Below are 7,136 nucleotides of genomic sequence, written 5' to 3' on the forward strand. Positions count from 1 at the left end.
ATGTATTTTGTATTTTACTTAGGAGGATTTTATCAAACCGTTTAGGACTATTACACTGTGAGTGGTGTTATAATCCTGTAAATCCTATGAATAAAAAGACAGTTGTTAAAATGTCACTGTGTTTGCCTTGGTGGGTAGTAGTCCTGTGCGTGCAGGCATGTGGGATAATGGTCATGAAACATTAGGCTCTTAAATTACAGAAATGATTGACAGAGCGAGGCACTCTGAAATATCACATTAATGTCAATGAGTTTATTGGAAGGAGGGGCTGACGGGGTGGGGGGGCTAGTGTGTGCTTCTTTGTACAGTTCCCTGTTAATATTACTGTAAACACTAACAAGACTGGAGTGCTGTGTGAAATGTCCTTTAACACACGTCTCCTTGCGGTCCTTGAGCATCTAATGATGTTAATGTAAAATATATCTCTAACAGTACAATACAGCTGCAAAGATTCAACACTAGCCCTAAACCATTATCATAATATCAGACACAGTTCCAGATGTGTAAACAACCAAGAGTTAAATTTGTCTTCTTTCTAGAGACTGTTTAAGCATTTAGGCCCGTAAGTATTTGGTAAGTAGCACAGTTTTGCAGTTTTGCCTCTGCACACCAAAACTGTGGATTTCAAATCAACCAGCCAAGATGTAATTGAAGTGCAAACTTTCAGCTTCAGTTCAAGGGGTTTTATGAACATTTTGCATGAACTATGTAGGAATTACTGCCATTTTTATGTATAGATCCAATTTCAAGACCTTCAAAAGTAGATGGACATAGAGGCAGCAGGTTAACAGCCCTTGTTATTCCGTGGCAAAATGATAAAATGACATTCCCGACTTGACCTCAGTAAGCACTTTCCTGATAAGTTTATGCCGTCACACACTCGGTTTTGGCCATGTTGAGTTAAAAAATTAAGTCTGTTTTGTAAATCTTCACACGTGTTTCAGAATGGAGGGTTATCTTTGAAGGTCACTGGCTAAAGAGTTGTCAGTCATATGCAAACAACAGATGCCTCTATGAACGTATATACAGCCAGTTAACAAAACTGGTTACACTGGCGAACAGAAAGGACAACATCTGAAAGAGCCTGCACAGTTCTGGAAAATAGTTTTTGTGGATTTTTTTCATTTATTTCCAGGAGGCAGTGAGCCTAGCTGTAAACAGAGAAAATATTAATCTGAGTAGCACAAAGTAGCTGTTTCCCTACTTTTAGTATTTATGCTAAGCTAAGCTATTATGCACGGCCTCTTGGACTAAAATAAACCACCTTTGTCTCCACTTGGTATGCAGGGATCACTTTAGAAACACACACTGTTTGTTTAGGCTCCAATTTTTGTTCAGTACTTCAAGGGCAGCTCTTTTTCTTCACATTGGTCTAATTATACAAAATTGTCTCAGAGGAGAAAACGTGATCATAAACTAACCGAGACAGAGTGTTTTAACTTCACTGTAGGTCACATTACACAAGAGTTGGGCCTGTGTTTCCTATACAGTGATATAGATACAAGTCTCATATATGACATAACATTTTAATTTGCTATTGGAATAAATTTGAAGTGCGTGTGCATGTGTCTGTGTGTATGTGGGGGGGGGGGGGGGGATTTATGTTAAATATGAGCCCACATGAGAATAACTTTAACATTAATATGGTGTGTCCCGAAGAAGCCCTGAGCTCATGTTGTCTCACTGTAACAACTGGAAGAAATGAGTGATCTAAATAAAACATAACTCCTTCTGCTGTGCCCCAGGGCATTTTCATGTCATTAACATTGCATCACTTAAATGTTACACTGTACCAACAATTTATTTTTGCACATAATGTTTCACAAACACTAATCAGTAGAAAACATGGAGTCTAATGAGTAGAAGCAAGGTCACTGTGAGGGTGAGTTTCTGCAAAGGTTAGATGGGACAGGCACAGTAGGTCCTGATTAACACAGTCAGTGATGTCTTGATGACGAAATTCACCTCTTTGTGGGTTTTTCAGACGATCATCAACCAAACTGCAGCTCACGTTCACACAGCATCAACTGTTTGTTTACTTTTTTTCCACATTTAAAAAAGTAAAGGACTAAAAAGTTCTGTTCAAAAAGTTTATGTTGGATCTTTTAAAAATATTTTGGTGGTTTGGTTATCCTTTTTTACTTTCATCCAGATAATTGATTCAGTCACCACTGCATATTTAACGTCCGGATCTTCCAAAATCCTGCTGCTTTTGTTTGAGCTGCACAAACATTCAGGTCGAAAACAACAGAAGAAGGTTTTACCGAAACAAAAGATAAGCCCTCAGCAAATGACAGCTTCTCCCTGGTGAAAGACTGCGGTCTAGGCTGCCTGATCTCCTGTGCAGCCCAGGAGATACTGTACAGAAACAATCAATAGCACTGAGCAAGCATCAGAGTTTTTATTATCTGCAAGGCCCTGACTCGATCCCCCACCGTAGTGACTAATCTAATTGGAGCCGACACAGACTCCCAAGCTGTGTGGTGCTGCCAAAGAATGAGAGAAGACAGAGATGTCAGGAAGATCTTCATAAATCAATAGTTAGTCACAGGCAATTTTATTTCCTTCCATCCATTCATACATCCGCTCCGTCCATTTAAAACAGTCTTGTTAGGCTGCTTTACACACAAGTCATCACCTCAGTTGTAACATTTAAAACCGTTGTTTCTATTTTCTCCTGCTCATACTATAGTAAGCCTTGTCAATTGTCTGCATCCATTCTGCTATTACACTAGAGTGAGACACTATGTGGAAAGAATGCCATTGGGGATATCATGCCCACAGACTGTTCACAAACCTCAGCAACAGACTCGCATTTAGATGCATGACTCAGTGGGGGAAGTTCAGGTGGTAATGTTTTGGACTGAAGTTGGAATACCTATCAGTAACATTCACTCAGGAAAAGTCTGGTGACTGTTGGTTCAAGCGGTCAAACTCTGGTGTGATTGAACCACTTTACTCACACACTCCTGCTGAAGAAAAAAAAAAGAGAAGCTCTTGTATTGAGTAGACAGTGTTAATTACTCAGGTGTGAATTATTCATCCTCTCAACGATTCTGTGAAATATAAATGCCCTCAGTCGATAGTTGCCAACACTTGAGAAGATTGCGGACTCCCCGTGGGGGGATTCCAGAGCCAGTGATGGTTTTGCATCTTTTATGCCAGACCACAAAATGACACTAGAGTTAAAACTTCAGCTGGCACGGTGAATCAGCACCCTTGACTGCACGCCATGACTGCATCATCTTGATTATTCTTTAAAAATACTGAATGATTATGAAAGGCGTGAGCACAGGTGGTAAAGATCCAATACTGCACAATACTTAGAGGTTTTGACTAACACTGAAAAAGGAAACTTTGAGAGATTTTGAAGAGCTTTGAGTATCTGCTCTCTGAGTTAAGTGCATATTTGGGGATGTGAAAAAGGCGCCACTGATTCAAGTTCAAACGCAAAGATTCACCATTGGTAATAACAGGTATTTAAAGGGCAAAACCACCATTTCATCCACTAAAGCAGGGGGGGTCTCGAACCTAAACTCTGGAGCCGTATGCATCTCATTTGCTCCGTGGAGCTTTGACAAAAAACTAGATGAATATGGATGATGGTAATAAACAGTTATTTATTCATAATCTCTATAAATTACATTCTCCAGCTTTAAAAATGTGCAATCTATACAGAATTACACAAGTACACCTAATCAGGCTAATACTTCATCCTCCACTTCACAACTACTCATTTATGTTTGTTATAAATAAATAAGTGTCTAAGTTTGGTAATTTCATACATGTAACAAAAGCATGCAATTAGTGCAATGAAAAGGCAACTACAGCTACATCCCTCTGTATACATATGTAAAGATTTTAATTATCGAAACCCATCTGCAATGCTGAGAGGATCGTTAAAAACGTAATAGGTTGTCCAACCTTTTGGTGTGTTTTATGGCTCCAACAGCCATAAAACACTTTCTTTATATGTTTTTCTAAATATTGTTCAAAAATGGCTCTTATGATAGATCGTGCGATCGTGGCTCAAGAGTTGGGAGTTTGCCTTGTAATCGGAAGGTTGCAGGTTCGAGCCCCGGCTCGGACAGTCTCGGTCGTTGTGTCCTTGGGCAAGACACTTCACCCGTTGCCTACTGGTGGTGGTCAGAGGGCCCGGTGGCGCCAGTGTCCGGCAGCCTCGCCTCTGTCAGTGCGCCCCAGGGTGGCTGTGGCTACAACGTAGCTTGCCATCACCAGTGTGTGAATGTGTGTGTGAATGGGTGAATGACTGGATATGTAAAGCGCTTTGGGGTCCTTAGGGACCAGAAAAGCGCTATATAAATACAGGCCATTTACCATTTTGAAAAGGTTGCCGACTACTTAAATAGAGCACGTTCGTGGAGTGGCATTGGCCTGTCTTGAATGAGATCCAGCTGCAAAATTAAAATGATATATTTTACACTGTAGTCATTTCATATCAAATATTAAGGTTTTCTTTGGCTTCTCTGTCTTGGTGTTGTTGACTCGCGCCATTTGAAGCAAAAAAAACTCTTTTAAAAACGCACTTCATACATTCAGTGAACATAATAAACAGGGCTAGCAACAGCCGGAGAAGAGGAACGTTTAGATGAGATATGAATTTATAGACCTGTGACTGACTGCATGATTTAGATTTGATGCTGTATTTGTATTATCTGTGAGCCGTTTTGGGTTGTATGGCTGCTATCTTGGCCGTGTCTCTGTTGTAAAAGAGAGTGAGAGCCCAGTGGGACTTCCTGGTAAAATAAAGTAATAATTTAAAGAATCCTCATAGTCTGACATTAAAAGCATATTAGGTGAGAAAGTAAAAACAAGTTGTGATGCAAAAAGGTTTTTGATCATTAGAAATATGATGAAATGCTAAGAAACGTGATAAAGACGGACGATTATTAATAGATCTGTGAAAGCGCGTCTTCAAAGCTTAATACGGTTTTTGTTGTCTGGCTCATACAGTAACAGCTTTTATTGTCCATAGAGTCACAGAATTTCCATTAAAACTGTTTTCTTGACTATTCTTCAATTAGGAGTTGGAAAAATCTTACTAGGAAAACTAGAAACATGTTCAAACATACACAAAAATGCAGTATATAAGGCAAAAACATAGTTTGTAAACCACCTTTATTCTTAAATGCAGCCTGAACTCTTCAACAAGCTTTCTTATCATTTCTTTAAGTAGACTTTGGGAAGAGTTTTCCAGGCTTCTTGAAAAACATTCAAAGCTCTTCTTCAGATATTGGCTTTTTTCAGTTCTGTGTTACGACGATCCCACAATACTTCAATAATATTGAGGTCTTGGCTCTGGGGAGGCCAATCCATGACTGATAATGTTCCACTGTGTGTGTTTTTACTGCAGTTGGAGTGTGTTTCAGATAATGAAGCAAAGGTTGTTGTTGCTAATCAGATGCTTTCCACACTATGCTGCATTATTAGCCCGCCATAATCACGTCAGTATAAATTTCTATGAGATAAAAAAAGTGTCATATTGTGATATCATTTTTGCAGCCTTTACATTTCCGAGTATCCACAACAAGAGCCATACATCAGCCTCCAATAACAATTTAATATTTAAATCAGCTTCAACAACTTCTGACAAAGCACAGTACTTTGCAAAAGTGTTGTTCCCCTAAAAGTGGAAAGAATAAACTTTCACCACTTGAAGCAAAAACAATCCTTCAAGTACAACCTAGCGACAAAAGACTAGATACTATTAGCTGGTGACATGTGGTGGACAATTGATAACATAATGTTTCCATAAGAGTCCAAGGTTCTCATGTGACCCCTTGGGAAAATGAATTGTCTGCCTCTGCTAGGTGAGTTATTAGTTTACATTTGGGTTGCACATCAACGGCTGCTAGTATCTAAGATTCATCCTGGTGCAGTTACATGGTGGAAAAGCAGCACTTATATCTGATTTATACTTTGTCACTACTATTGTACTATAATACTGCTGCTGCTGGCACCTTGTCTCAATAAAGTCACACTTTGAATGAGGAAGTGTGTCATCAATGACAGCAGCTTATTGGAAAATGATGGAAAATACCCCTAATTTATTTACACTTATAAATGCTGTTCTTTCATTTTTCTTCTCCTTCATCATCAGTAATATAATTTTACTAAAGTTTCTGGGAATATAATGATATAATTAGGACCTATACAGCTTTCTACTATGCAAGCAACATATGGTGGCATATTTCTAATTGCATCAAACCACTAGCACTGCAGACTAAAACCATGGAAGATAATGATTTGAACCAAAAATTATAAACTTGGATTCAAGACCTGTGCCCACTGATTTTTTCTCTCCACTTCTTAAGTAATTTGGCAAACCTCAACCTTTTCTGCCTTCCCGTACACTCCCTTTTCACCAGCCACCCTTCCACTGAGACCATTTCTGATGTGGTTTCAGTGAACAGTAGAAGGATCGATGGAGCCCAGATGCATCTCTCAGGTCCTGTGTCAGGCTTTTATTGGATTTTTTCCTATTTCTCAAGGACATGACTTTCTGATACTGTTTGTCTGCTGTAGATAGCTTTGTTTTGTTTGTTCGGGTATTTGTCACTTAAAAAAAATTACAAGCAAGCTTCGCTTATTGGAAGCACAAGAGACTTTTGTACAGTACTGTAGATTCTTCTTTTCCGTTATTTTCATTGCATTATTTATTTATTTATTTATTTTGAAGAACTGAGTTAAAAAAATAATTCATTTAAAACTGCTTTTCAAAAAAATCCAGTGATTTAGATCCATGTTTTACATTTTACAACCTTCACACGTGTATAATATTATGATGTTTATTAGACTCCTTTCTGCAGTGAAATATCGTCATAACCCTGTCGCCTACCTCCCTTACTGAGGTGTGTGGACGCCATCTTGTGGCGCAAAGTTTGAAGTACACTTAATAAATTAATTTCTGTGGTCTGGCCACCATCAAGTCCTGGCGAGTTTTCTGAAAACGGCAGACTATATTGGACGAATTTTATTTGCACTTCTGTTAAGTAAATTAAATAACTGCTTGTGCGTAACTGTATATAGACGAGCTGGGAGAGATTTTAATGCCATGTACATATTAATAACACATTTTTAAATGGACTGACTAACAAATAATTAATGGACAAATC

This window comes from Oreochromis niloticus, linkage group LG2, assembly GCF_001858045.2.
Source record: "Oreochromis niloticus isolate F11D_XX linkage group LG2, O_niloticus_UMD_NMBU, whole genome shotgun sequence".
NCBI classification, from domain to species: Eukaryota; Metazoa; Chordata; class Actinopteri; order Cichliformes; family Cichlidae; genus Oreochromis; species Oreochromis niloticus.